This window comes from Meles meles, chromosome 14, assembly GCF_922984935.1.
Source record: "Meles meles chromosome 14, mMelMel3.1 paternal haplotype, whole genome shotgun sequence".
Lineage (NCBI taxonomy): Eukaryota > Metazoa > Chordata > Mammalia > Carnivora > Mustelidae > Meles > Meles meles.
The window spans coordinates 30,540,720-30,555,618 of NC_060079.1; positions in this window are offsets into that span (position 1 = coordinate 30,540,720).

Consider the following 14,899-nt stretch of genomic DNA (forward strand, 5'->3'; position numbering starts at 1 on the left):
CCCCTGAACTGTTTTTAGCTGTATAAAAGATTTTTTTAAAAGATTTACTTATTTGAGAGAGAGAGAGAGAGAGAGAGGGCATGCACAAGCAGGGGGAGGGGCAAATGGAGCTGGGGAAAAAGGCTCTCCACTGAGCAGGCAGCTCAACATGGGGCTTGATCCCAGGACCCTGGGATCATGACCTGAGCCAAAGGCAGATGCTTAACTGACTGAGCCATCCAGGCACACCTAAGAGATTTTCTTTTATTTACACTTATTTATAAAATGGCTACATGCAGAAATCTTCTGTGATTTTCATGTCCAGAAAACTCCAGGACTGTTCTCTGCTCATGTACAAAAGCAGTGATTGGGTTGAAATGCTATAGAACCTGGTAAATAATTGTTTGGACCAGTTATTTAACAGAGACTTAAGATGTCTTAGAACTTGGTTCCAGAATTCATACTCATAGCGAGATTTAACATCATACTCATGAGCTAGGCAAAAATGTATAAATCGGCTGGAATTAGGGGCTGGGGAACCAATGCCATATTTTCTGCCCTTTCATGTTAAACAAGGGTACATACAGGCTGGTTGCTAGGTCAGGGATTTTTATTGCTTCAAAGATTTTGCCTCTCCTGAGAAAGCCTCCCAGACTTGGTTGTGTCCAGAACTGCATTTCCCAAAGCAGGGATCTGAAGTTAAGCCTGGACATCACAACCACTGGGCTTGCACAATGTGTGGCGGCACCTGGAGAACTGATGGAACAGAACTGATAGCATGAGGTGTTTCCTGGGAAAGAACTTAAGCCACAGTCACTGCTGGAGTTCAGGTACAGACATGTATTTTTCTCAACTCTTCTCTTTCCTTCACATTCCATATCTAACTCATCCAAAAATCTTGTCAACACCATCTTCTAATAAATCCATAATCTAGCAGCTTCTCAATGTTCCCATCACTGCCCCCCAGCAAACCCCCCTCACCTCTCAGTCTACTGGCTCACTAAGTGCTCTTCTCTCCCCTCTGGCTCCTCTGCCACAGAAATGCATGTCAGATTATGATTCCTCTGTTTAAATCCCTCCAAATGGGGGCACCTGGATGGCTCAGTTATTAAGAAACTGTCTTTGGCTAAGGTCATGATCCCAGGGTCCTGGGATTCAGCCCCAAATCGAGCCCTGCATTGAGCTCCCTGCTCCATGGGGGAGCATGCTTCTCCTTCTCCCACTCTCCCTGCTTGTGTTCCCTCTCTCGCCATGTCTCTCTCTGGCAAATGAATAAAAAAAATCTTAAAAAAATAAAAATAAAATAAGGGGTGCATGGTTGGCTCAGTGGGTTAAGCCTCTGCCTTTGGCTCAGGTCACGATCTCAGGGTCCTGGGATCGAGCCCCACATAGGGCTCTCTGCTCAGCAGGGAGCCTGCTTCCCAGCTCTCTCTGCCTGCCTCTCTGCCTACTTGTGATCTCACTCTGTCAAATAAATAAATAAATAGATAGATAAATAAAATCTTCTTAAAATAAATAAATAAATCCCTCTAACGTTTTCCATCTCACTCAGGGCAAAATTCAAAGTTCTTCAGTGGTCTCTAGGGCCCTCCATGATCTAGCCCCTGATATTTCACTGACCTCATTTCCTCATGGTCTTTGCTTGCTCCTCTCCAGCAACGTCAGTCCTCAGGCTTACCAAGCACTCCCCCAGCTCAGCACCTGCACACCTAAAATCCCTTCTGCTTGCAGTGCTCTTCCCCCACATATCTGTGTGGCTCCCTCTGTAACTGCTCAAATGGCTCCCATCAGGTCACTGCTGACCACTGTGTATAAAATGCTTTCTCCACTTTGCGGTTGCTCTCAATCCCTACCTCTTCTATTTTTCTTCATAGACTTGGTCACATGTGTGTATAGGAGCATGATGTCCATGCTCAGTGGGGAGTCTCAGGTTTCTCTCTCCTTCTGACCCTCCCCCTACTCTCTCTCTAAAATAAATCTTAAAAAAAAAAAAAAGTTCCGGTAAGATGGTGTATACCCATTCTCCTGACACCTCTCTACTAAGCACAAGTATAAAAACCTGAAAATCTTATAAGACACACCAAGGAGAGCAAAATGTGGTAAGAAGGAGGCTAGCTGATTTGAGAACCCAGGACCTGAGGCACAACACAGTGATGAGGCATCTTGCATTCCCCCCAACCCAAAAGAGGAAGGCCACCCTTCCTCTGCGGGTTCCAACAGAACCCCCAATCTCCAACCTAGCAAGAGAAGGCCTCCCAGGATATTCCTCCCTGGAAAAGACCAGGAGACCCTCTGACAACAAAGAAGGATCACTGGAGGCCCACCAGAAATTGCCAGGAGGCACTCTCCTTCCTCCCAGGCCTCAACTCTCCTTTTCCACCAAGAGGTATCAAGAGATACCACGGGGCTAACAGGAAAGGGCCAGCTACAACAGGTAGACAGTCCTATAGCTTCTTACAGTCTGAAACACTCTTCCCCCACCCAGGGACAAAGGCAGTGGGAGAGGGAAGAGAGAAAGAGCAGTCCCAGCAACCAAGCTGATGGAAATAACATGAAAAAGGCTCATAAAAACTAAAGGGCTAAAACAAACTTTAGTTCATAAATGATCCTGGTATTTTCGCAGCTACGGATTAATAGGATAAACTGGCATATATGGCAGAATTGAGCTGTGGAGCTAATAAAAAGTTCTCTGTAAAAGATTTTATCTAGAAATTGAGATGCCCAGGTAGGGTTGCCAGCAGTGAAAACCCTTAACCTTACCTTTATATTTTAAACACAGGCAGATTGAGGTTAAAATGAAATACACAATTTTATTGGAATACAGGAGCAAGAAGGAGACATTGGTCTGTATAAAGCTCTAAACTAAAATTTGATTTTCAGCTAAGGTGCTTTGGGGGAATACACATAAAAATAGCTTTCAAATAAAACTGAAATATGCTTTTGAGTGACAGTTCAGGGTAGCAGACCCCCTAACTACATAAAAAAGGCCTTACCCTTACAAGCCAAATTTAAATAAGAAAACAGACCATTTCATTAATTAGAGCAGAATTCAGGGTCCTGGGGATATCAGGGAAATTTTTAGCCAAAAATGATCACTGAAAAACTTTGGAAAGTTCCCAAGTCATCCATATCTAAAGCAATAAACAAAATAAGTTCTGCAGTTTTCTTAAACTAAGCTAGAGAAAAAAGAGGGGTCATGAGGTAGTTCATCAACATTTGAAAGATAACAGAAGCCAAGTGCTACTGACTGTGCCCCAGACCCCAAATTTCTATGTTGAAATCCTAACCCCCAATTTGAAGGTAAGGCCTTTGGAAGGTGGAGCCCTCATGAATGGGATAAACGCCCTTATGAAACCAACCTCTGACTGTTCTCTTGCCCCTTCCACTCATGAGGTTGTAGCAAGAAGACAGCCATCTATGAACAAAGAAGGGAGTTCTCACCAGACACCGTCTTCCAGTCTCTAGAACTGTGAGAAATAAATGTTTGTTGTTCAAGCCACCCAGTCTATGGTATTTCTGTCATAGCAGCCCAATCTGGACATAGTCCAGCCCATCTGGACTAAGGCGTCAGATAATTCAAGAATGTGAAATATAACGTCTCATATGGAGATGCTGTGCAATCAGTCAAGCAATGGAATCATCCTTCTTTAGCCCTCTTCAGACTTCCTCTCTGAAGACCCTCCACAAATGACCCACTCTATAAGTAACAGGGAAAAATTGGTTCTTATCAGAGCTTTCAAGAAGAGAATTCCTGTAACATTATTCATATGTTTTTGGGTTTTTTTTATACTTTTGCACTTTTCCTTTGAGTACCATCAGGTACTTTTAAAAACAAAATATTTAACTAATAGACTCTGGTTGGATTCATTCCTTTCATAATGAAAAAGACAAAAAATCTATTCTACTTCTGTAAAGAACTGATTCAATTACTAGTACTCTGTGCCAACTGCTGAAAAGACAACTGGAAACTGCTGCCAACTACTGAAAAGACAACTGGAGCCAGGAAGCACATTGCTCCCTGGAACATCATGAAGATGCTCAGTGTTTTCTCTCCAGCAACCTCTTAGGTGGATGCCTCCAGTGTCTTTGTCTTAATTTCTTAGTGTGAAACACAGGAACTAAATCTCTAAAGAATCTCTAGCTTGCTAAAGAATTTGTGATGAAGAAAGTTTAGATAATCCATTAGATTCAAGATGAACTTTAGGATTATTTTTTAGTGACTCTTTTTCTTGATTATAAAAATAGTACATACCCCACATAAAAAACTTTTGAGGACACCTGGATGGCGCAGTTAAGGGTTTGCCTTTGGCTTGGGTCATGATCCCAGGGTCCTGGGATGGAGTCCTACATCTGGCTGCTTACTCAGCAGGGAGCCTGCTTCTCCCTCTGTCTGCTGTTCCTCCTCCCCGTGCTTACTCACTCATGCTCTCTCTGACAAATAAAATCTTGAAAAACAAAAAACAAAAAACAAAAAACTTTTGAAAACACAAAGATGTATAAAGAAAAAATAAACAACCCTTCAGATGTAATATACATGATGACTACAGTTAACAGTGCTATGTGGTGTATTCGAAAGTTAAGAGAATAGATATTAAGAGTTATTATTAAAAAAACATTTTTATATCTATATGAAATAATGGATATTAACTACATTTACTATGGTAACCAATTGGCAATATATAAAAGTCATTACGCTGTAATACCTTAAACTTACACAGTTTTGTATGTCAATTATATCTCAAACATGGGGAAAAATCCACTAAAAAAAAAATCCCTAATCTTTCCACTCAGAGTTAAGCACATTAAAAACTGCTTTTCATCTTTCTAGCATTTTATCTCTGAAGATATGCCCTTTTTAAAAATTGAAATCATGCCATTTGAAAAGTAAAATACTGTTTTCTCCCTTACATTTTATTTTCCCATATCAGTAAATACTTTTCAAAACACGATTTTGAATCATCACATATTATTCTATCTTATAGATGTACCATAATTATTGTCCTTATCACTGGATAGTTTACAACCAATTTTCTCTATTAAATGTCGTACTGAACATCCTTATATACAAATCTTTTTTCTACATCTCTAATAATTTGATTTGTTCACAAAATAGAAATTGCTGGGTGAAAGAGTATAATTTGTTTAAAAACCATGGGTTTTAACACACAACTTTTTAGAAAGATACACTAAATTACATTCTAATCAGCCATGTGTAGGAATGTTTGCTTCACCAGATACTTGAGAGAACAGATTCTTAAAAAATTTGTGGTTAAACTTCTGCTTCCACAACTGGCTGATAAGACTATAAAAACCTTCTACCTGAGGATAACCGGAAAAGCTAGACAAAATGTATTAAAAGAAATCTTTTAAATTAAAATTAAAAGAAATCTTTTTAAATCAGAGACCTGGGGTGCCTGGGTGGCTCAGGGTTGAGCATGTAGCTCTTGGTTTTGGCTCTGGTCATGATCTCTGGGTCCTAGGATCAAGCACCCTATTGGGCTCTGTGCTCACAGGTGAGTCTGCTTATCTCCCTCTCCCTCTGCCTCTCCCTCAGTTCTTTCTCTGGATCTCTTCAATCAATCAATCAATCAATCAATCTTTAAGGGGAACAAAAAGAAGAGAACTACCAAGAAAATGAAATTTGCAGGGAAGAGATATGGAAGAAAAATTTTAAAATATAAAGTTAGTGTCATTTTTATAGTTAATATTACTGACATTGAAAGTTAAAGTGTCAGCTATGAGCCTGAGAACCAGAATAGAGCTTCAGCAGTCTCAAGCTGAGGGGTCAAAACTTGGAAATGACTAAGGAGGAGGGACTCTGGTAAATATCCTAGGCTTTCAGGATTGGAAACCTAAAAGGCCCACACTTTAAGGGTGAACCAGAAATAGCCATACCTCACAAACACTTAAATCCAGCTTGATTGGATTAAGGTGATCAGTTCCTTAGCCTAAATGCCTTACAGAAGCAAAATAAATCTTCTCTGAAGGAAGACAGCATAATCCAGAGCCACAAATCATCTCTACCATTTTTCACACAAAATGTCTGACACTTAATAAAAATATGACTAAGTATGTAAGACTAGAAAGGAAAAATGAGAGACAGACCATAAAAACAGAGCAACAACCAAAAAATCCAGAAACTGTAGATATCATAGACTGATAAGCTCATGAAACAAGATAAAAGTTCAAACTAGAAAATATTAAAAAGGAACCAAATTAATATCCTATAATTAAAAAATATAATAAATGAAATTTGAAACTCAATAAATGAACAACCTAAAACAATCCAAACATCTATTAATGGATGATAAATAAAATTTGGTACATTTACACATTATTCAGAAATAAAAAGAAGTAGTGATACATGGAACAACGTGGGTGAATCTTGAAAACATTAAGCCAGCCACAAAAGACTGCATATTGTTAGATTCCATTTATATGAAAAGTCCAGAACAGGCAAATCTATAGAGGCAGAAAGTAGACTAGTGGTTGCCTGGGGGTAGGCAAGATGGGAGATTATGAGATGCTATGAGCTAGGGAGCACAGGGTGTCTTTGGGGGTTGTAAAAATGGCTAAAATGATTATGGTATTATTTATGAATCTCAAACTATGTCCTAGAGGGGTAGGAATAGTTGGGAGACTTCTCCAAAACCAAAAGAGCTGACAGGCTCCATTTCCTTCCCCCACCTCCCAGCTTGTGTATCTAGACAACTGCAGCACCCAGCACAGCACCAACACCCTCCACCTAACTGAGTAACAGTACACCCTGCCCCTGCATTCTGCAGACCCAGCTCCTCCAGAGCTTCAGCTCTGGGTCTCCTACAACAAACCTAGAAGAACTTGTCAATACAGTGTGCCCCACGCCTGCCCTTTCTGTGGATGCACCCACTCCAGCCCACAGCAGGCAAAGAGATCCATTACAGGCAACTCAACTGAAGACAGAACATGGCTCAGCCACAACAGTAAAGTCAGATAACACATACAGGAGACACTCCTGAAGCCCCAGGTTCTGATGAACAGGGAATATTGCACTGCAGTTCATTACAGGGCTTCTTCTTCATAAGGCCACTGCTTTCAAGAGTAGGAGACTTAGCCGACTTTTCTATTACACAGAAGGAGACACAGTGAGTTAGACAAAATGAGAAGACTGAGAATATGGCCCAAATGAAAGAAGAGAACAAAATCACACAACAGACATATGCACAACAGATAAGTAATATGCCCCATAGAGAATTTAAAGTAATGGTCATAAAGATACTCACTGGACTTGAGAAAAGAGTGGAGGACCTCAGTGAGATCTTTACCAAAGAGATAGCAAACACAATCAGTAGAGATGAAGAACTCAGTAACTGAAATTAAAAATACATTAAATGAAATAAACAGATTAGAGGAAGCAGGAAAAACAGATCAGTGACCTGGAGGACAGAATAATGAAAAACAAAGCTGAACAGGAGAGGAAAAAAAATAATAAAAAATGAAAACAGAGCAGCCTATGACACCATCTAATGTAATAACATGCAAACTATAGAGATCCCAATAGGAGAACACAGAAAAAGGAGCAGAAAATTTATTCAAAGAAATAATATCAGAAAACTTCCCAATTCTGGGTAAGGAAACAGAAACCCAGATCCAGGACCCACGAAGAACCCCGCAGCAAAATCAACCCAAGGAGGTATACAACCAAGACATATAGTACTTAAAATTCCAAAAAAAATAATAGTGAAGAGAGACTTTTAAAAGCAGCAAAAGAGGGGTGCCTGGGTGGCTCAGTGGATTGGGCCGCTGCCTTCGGCTCAGGTCATGATCTCGGGGTCCTGGGATCGAGCCCTGCGTCAGGCTCTCTGCTCCGCGGGGAGCCTGCTTCCTCCTCTCTCTCTGCCTGCCTCTCTGCCTACTTGTGATCTCTCTCTCTGTCAAATAAATAAATAAAATCTTTAAAAAATAAAAATAAATAAATAAATAAAAAATAAAAGCAGCAAAAGAAAACAGTTATATACAAGGGAAACCCCATAAGCCTATTCACCTGATTTTTCAGCAGGCCAGAAAAAAAGAGGCAATATATATTCAAAGTGCTAAAAGGGAATTTTTGTTTCCCAAACAAAACTTAAAGGAATTCATAACCATTAAACCAGCCCTACAAGAATTATTAAGGCAAACTTTTTGAGAGGGAAGAAGGTAGGAGTAAGAAAAGTTAGGAAGCACAAAAGAAGTAAAAATAAATATTTCTGTAAAAAAAATAGTCAAGAAATTCACAAATGGATGTTAAAGTATGAAACTTATACCTAAAATGTGTGGTGGAGAGGGAAGGAGTAAAGAATGGGTTCAAACTTAAATGACCCACTTAATATAGACTGCTATACATAATATGTTATACACAAACCTAATGGTAACCATAAATCAAAATCCAGTAATAATATATAATGCAAAAAATAAAGAGAAAAGAATCCAAGTACATGACCAAAGAAAGCAACCAAAGCATGAGAGGGAAGAGCAAGAGAAGAAAGGAACAGAGAAAAACTAAAAAAAAACCATAAAATAAACAACAGAATGTAAGTACATACCTACCAATAGTTACTTTGAATGTTAATGGACTAAATACTTGAAACAAAAGACACTGGGTACCAAAATGGATAAAAAGACAAGACCTATCTATATGCTTGCTGCCTACAAAAGATTCAATTCATACATAAGACACATGATGATTTAAAGTAAAGGGATGTAAAAGCATTTATAATATAAATGATAGTGAAAAAAAGTCAGGGTAGCATACTTATATAGGAGAAAATAAACTTTAAAACAGACTATAATAAGAGACAAAGAAGGTCACTATTTAATCATAAGAGGAAGAATCCAATGAGAAGACATAACAACTGTAAATATTTATGCACCCAACAAGGGAGCACCCGAATACATTAAGCATCCAATAACAAATGTAAAGGAAGTAACCAATAGTAATACAATGATAGTAAGGGACTTTAACACCACACTTATATCAATAGACAGATCATCTAACAGAAAGTCAACAAGCAAACAGTTTTGAATGAAATAATTGGACCAGACAGATCTGACAGATGTATTCAAGACATTCTATCCTAAAGCAAAAGAATATATATATTTTTTCAAGTGCACATGCAACATTTTCTAGAAGATCACATAGTAGGCCACAAAACAAATCTTGACAAATTCAAGAAGACTTAAGTCATACTATGCACCTTTTCAGACCACATGCCATGAAACTAAAAATCAACCACAAGAAAAAATCTGGAAAGAACATAAACACATGGAAGTTAAGTAACATGCTACTAAACAATGGATGGGTCAACCAAAGAATGAAAGAGGAGATGAAAAAAATACATGGAAAGGTACCTGCGTGGCACAGTTGGTTAAGTGTCTTACTCTTGGTTTCAGCTCACATTGTGATCTCAGGGTTGTGGGAACAAGCCCTGAGTCAAGCTCCATGTTCAGCTTAGAGTCTACTTGGGTTTCTCTCTGCCCTCTCCCTCTGCCCCTCCCCACCATGTGTACTCTCTCTCTAAAATAAACAAATATTTTTAAAAAAACACACAGACACAAATGGAAATGAAAATACAATGGTCCAAGACCTTTGGAATGCAGCAAAAGATGTTCTAAGAGAAAAGTTTATAGCAATACAGGCCTACCTCAAGAAGCAAGAGAAGTCTTTGGGGTGCTTGGATAGCTCAGTCAAGTGTCTGCCTTTGGCTCAGGTCTTGATCACAGAGTTCTGGGATCATGTCCCATGTTGGGCTCCCTGCTCAGTGGGGAGCCTTCTTCTCCCTCTTTCTCTGCCGCTCCCCCTGCTTGTACTCTTTTGTGCTCACTCTTTCTTAAATAAATAAAATATTAAAGAAGAAGAAGAAGACAAAGAAGAAGCTGGAAAAAAAGAACCACAATAGAAGATATCAATGAAACCCGGAGATGGTTCTTTGAAAAGACTGACAAAATTGATAGAACTCTAGCACACCTCATTAAAAGGGGGGGGAGGGAGTACTCAAACAAATTTACTAACAGGAGAAATAACCTCTAACACCACAGAAATACAAAAAATTATAATAGAATATTATGAAAACCTCTATGCCAAAAAATTGGATAAATGCCAAAGAAATAAATTCCTAGAAACATAATATACCAAAAAAATCACCAGCAATGAAATTGAATCAGTAATCAAAAAACTCCCAAAAAACAAAAGTGCAGGACCAGAGAGGTTCACAGATGAATTCTACCAAACACTTATAGAAGAGCTAATACCTATTCTCCTCAAACAATTCCAAAAAACACAAGAGGAAGGAAAACTTTCAAATTCATTCTATGAAGCCAGTATCTGGCTTCTGAATTTTCTGATACCAAAACCAGATAAAGCCACCACAATTGAAAAAATTTAAAAAAAAATTAAATAAAGAAAAAAAGAGATGGAGAGAGAGAACTACAGGCCAGTACCTCTCATGAATATCAATGCAAAAATCCTCAACAAAATAGCAAACCAAATATAATTTATTTAAAAAATCATTCACCATAATCGAGTGGGATTTATTCCCTCCATGCAAGGGTGGTTCAATATTCACCAAACAACATGATACCTCACACCAATTTAAAAAAAAAAAAGATAAAAACCTATATGATCATTTCAAAAGATGAAACAGCAGAAAAAGCATCTGACAAAGTACAACATCCATTCACAATAAAAACCCTCTGTAAAATAGGTCTAGAGAAAACACATCTCAACATTCCTTATATGAAAATCCACTTAAGATGATGCAAAGAAATCAAAATACATTCCATGCTCATGGGTTGGAAGAACAAAGACTGTTAAAATGTCCATACTACCCAAAGAATCTACAGATTTAACACAATCCCTATCAAAATATCAACAACATTCTTCAGGGAACTAGAACAAGCAATCCTAAAATTTATAAGCAATCACAGAAGACCCCAAATAGCCAAAACAATCTTGAAAAACAAACAAAAGTTGGAGGTATCACAATTCCAGATTGCAGGTTATACTAAAACTGTAGTAATCAAAACAGTATGGTACTGGCACAAAAACCGGCACACAGATCAATGGGATAGAATAGAAAGCCCACAAATAAACTTACGATTAGGAAGAAAGAAAATATAATGGGAAAAAGACAATCTTTTCAATAAGTGGTGCTGGGAGAAATAGACAGCTACATGCACAAGAATGAACCTGGCCCCCTGGTTTATACCATATACCATTCAAATCCATTACAATCCATTAGAAATGGATTAAGGACCTAAATGTGAGACCTGAAACTATAAAAATCCTAGAATAGACCACAGACAGTAATTTCTCCAACATCAGCTATAGCAATTTCTTTCTAAATATATCTCCTGAGGCAAGGAAAATAAAAGCAAAAATAAACCCCTAGGACTAAAAATAAAAAGCTTCTACAAAGCAAAGCAAACAATCAAGAAAAAAGACAAATTACTAAATGGGAGAAAATATTTGCAAATGACATCTCTGATAAAGAGTTAGTATCTAAAATGTATAAAGAACTGATACAACTCAATACCCAAAAAGAAATAATCCAATTAAAACATTGGCAGAAGACATGAGCAGACATTTTTCCAAGGAAGACATCCAGATGGCCAACAGATACATGAAAAGATGCTCAACATCACCAATCATCAAGGAAATGCAAATCTAATATCTGTGATATCACCTCTCACCTGTCAGAATGACTAAAATCAAAAACAAGACTTAAACAAATAACAAGATAAATAAAAACAATAAACAAGTACCAGTGAAGATGTGGAGAAAAAGAAATCCTCTTCCGCTGTCAGTGGAAATGCAAATTGGTGCAGCCATTATGGAAAACAGTATGGAGGGTCCTCAAAAAAGTTAAAAATAGAACTGTCCTATGCTATTTGTATTTACCCCCAAAATACCAACCAACCAACAAACAAACAAAAAACAAAAAGCCCCACTAAATCAAAAGTGAACATGCACCCCTATGTTTACAGCAGTATTATTTACAATAGCCAAATTACGGAAGCAGTCCAAATGTCCATCAATTGATGAATGGATTTTTTAAAAATGGTGTATATATATACAGTGGAATATTATTCGGCCATGAAATAGAACGAAATCATTCCAGTTGCAACAACATGAATAGAGCTAGAAAGTATAATGCTAAGTGAAATAAACCAGTCAGAGAAAGACAAATACAGTATGTTCTCACTCATATGTGGAATTTAAGAAAAAACAAATGAGCAAAGGAAGAAAGAGAGAGAGGCAAACCACAGACCCTTAACTATACAGAGCAAACTAATGGCTACCAGAGGGGAGTGGGGAGGTAGGGTGAAGGGGAAGGGATTAAAGAGTACACTTACCATGGTAAGAAATAAAATGAAAAAAAAAAAATAAATAAAAGGTATTAACTGAACAAAAAGGGATAAAAAGATGAAAAATATGGAATTTGGTGAAAAGTCTAACATATCTATAATTGGGAGTTTCAGAGGGAGAAAATAGAGCAAAAGTAACAATAGGAAAAATAAAGATCTTGAATGTCCAAAATGGGAAAATAATTACCATGAATGTTCCTTCAAAACAGACAAAAAGGAAGTATTATGCCACAAATTTGAAGGGATTTGGAACAGGTCCCTCCAGAATGTGCACTTTGGCATGCATATTATTTTAAGCTAAATTAAAGGCCATTGAGACCCTGGGGGCTCAAGAGAAACTTCTGCCTCTCCCTTAACTACACAGAAGAATCTAAAGTGAAGGATCTTTCCAGAATAAGGGTTACCACAAAGAAAAATTTTATCTGCATGACCCATCTGTATGCCAGGGCAAACAGCTAATTGCCAAACATCTGCTCTTCTTTTTACCATCCTGTGAATTATACATTCCTTTCCTCTGAAAGTCCCAGACCCCCACTCCCTTCTCCTTAGTTCAGAATGACATATATACCTCATTTTGTCTAACTCTCTTTGGAATTTCTATGTTTGTGTGGATTCCCCATAGGTATGCTATTTAATTTTTTTCCTATCTGTCTCATTTCAATTTGATTCTTAGTCTGGCTAGAACCACTGAAGGGACAGAATGCTTGATCCTCAACACATTCACAAAGTTCCATTAACCATAGAAAGATACATGCAAGGAAGCCATACCTAGTTATACCACACTAAAACTTCCGAAACTAACATCAAAGAAGAAATTAGAAAAGCAGAAAAAGAAATTTTCCTTATTAAAAAATAATAAAGACATTTGTAATCAAACAAAATTGAGAGAATTAATCACAGCAGATTCACTCTACAGGAAATACTGAAAAAGTGTTCTTGGGCTCAGTGAAGGAAAGAGATGCCAAAGGTAACAATGACTAGTCTAAGTAATGTAAACCAGTGAATAGATGGGTAAATGCAAAAGAATCCTGATTCTATGAAATAATAACTTTTAGGATTTCAAATTTTATAATAGAAATGAAACACATAACAATAGCATAGAAGTTAGTAGAGAGGATAAGTGGCTTTAAAGTATGTTAAAGTCCTTATATTTTCTAAGGATGGGTAAAGGCATTAATTTATTTTACTTTTTAATATGTCATACATACAATCACTAAATAGAATATGTAAATATTATGGAAAATCTGAATTATACGAAATAATTCAAAGGAGTCAATAAAGGTTAGAAAAAGAAACAGCAGGTGAGAAAACAGCTTTCACGGGCACTATACATCTATATTAAACACTCAATTAAAATACAAAGATTTGTAGAATGAGTATCAAACCCAGACATATGCTTCTTATAAAAAAGTTATTAACTATAATCCCATTTAAATATTGAAAGTAAAGAATAGAAAACAGAAAGAATAGAAAAGAATATTCAAAGTAAAGAATAGAAAGTAAAGAACAGAAAAGAATAAAAAAGCATTCAAATGCTAAACAAACAAAGCCATGATAGCTTGCTGCACATGAGACAGGTAAGCACTGAGGCAAGAGGCCCCATCAGAAACAAACAAGAATGTTTCAAAGATAAAATGGTCAATTCACCAGGACAATATACAATCCTAAAAATTTATGTACCTAATCTCTGTTTGTAGGCAAAATTACATATAAAGCAAAATGACAGAAGTAAAAGGACATATACAAAATTCACAGTCATAGGGGTGCCTGGAGGGCTCAGTTGGTAGAGCATGCAACTCTTAATCTCAAGAGTTGTGAGTTCAAGCCCTGTGGTGGGTGTAGAGATTACTTAAAAAAAAAAAAAAAACTGTAAAAAAAATTCACAGTCATAATGGAGAGATTGCAAAATACCTTTCTCAATAATTGAAGAACAAGCAGACAATAAATCAGTAAGGATAAATATAAACGAGAGGATTACAAAACCTGGCCCAACTGACATGTTTAGAACATTGCACATAACAATTTCAAAGGGCACTTTTTTTTTAAGGACACACACATTATTTACCAAAACTTATGATCTGTTGAGCCATAGAAAGAGTCTCAAAAATTTCAAATAAAATCATGTAGACTATATTGCCAGACCACTGTGAAATTAATCTAGAAATGATTAACAAAAAATAACTGGAAAATATGTCTTGGAATTAAGAAATCCAATTCTCAATAACCCACCAATTAAATAATTACAATGGAAATTAGAAAATATTTTGAACTAAATGGTATTGGAAACACATCAAAGTTTGTAGATTGCTGTTAAAGCTCTGGGTGGAGGGAAATTTGTCACTTAATAGTAAAGGAAGACTGAAAATCAATTTATCTGAGCAAACACTCAAGAAGTTATTTTTTAAAAAGGCAAATGAAGGAAAATAATAAAAGCAAGAAAATAAGTTATTGAAATTATTGAAATAAACATGCATATAAAAGATAAAGGCAAAAGTTAGTACTTTCCGTTGACTAATAGCAATGATCAAGAGTAGGAGTA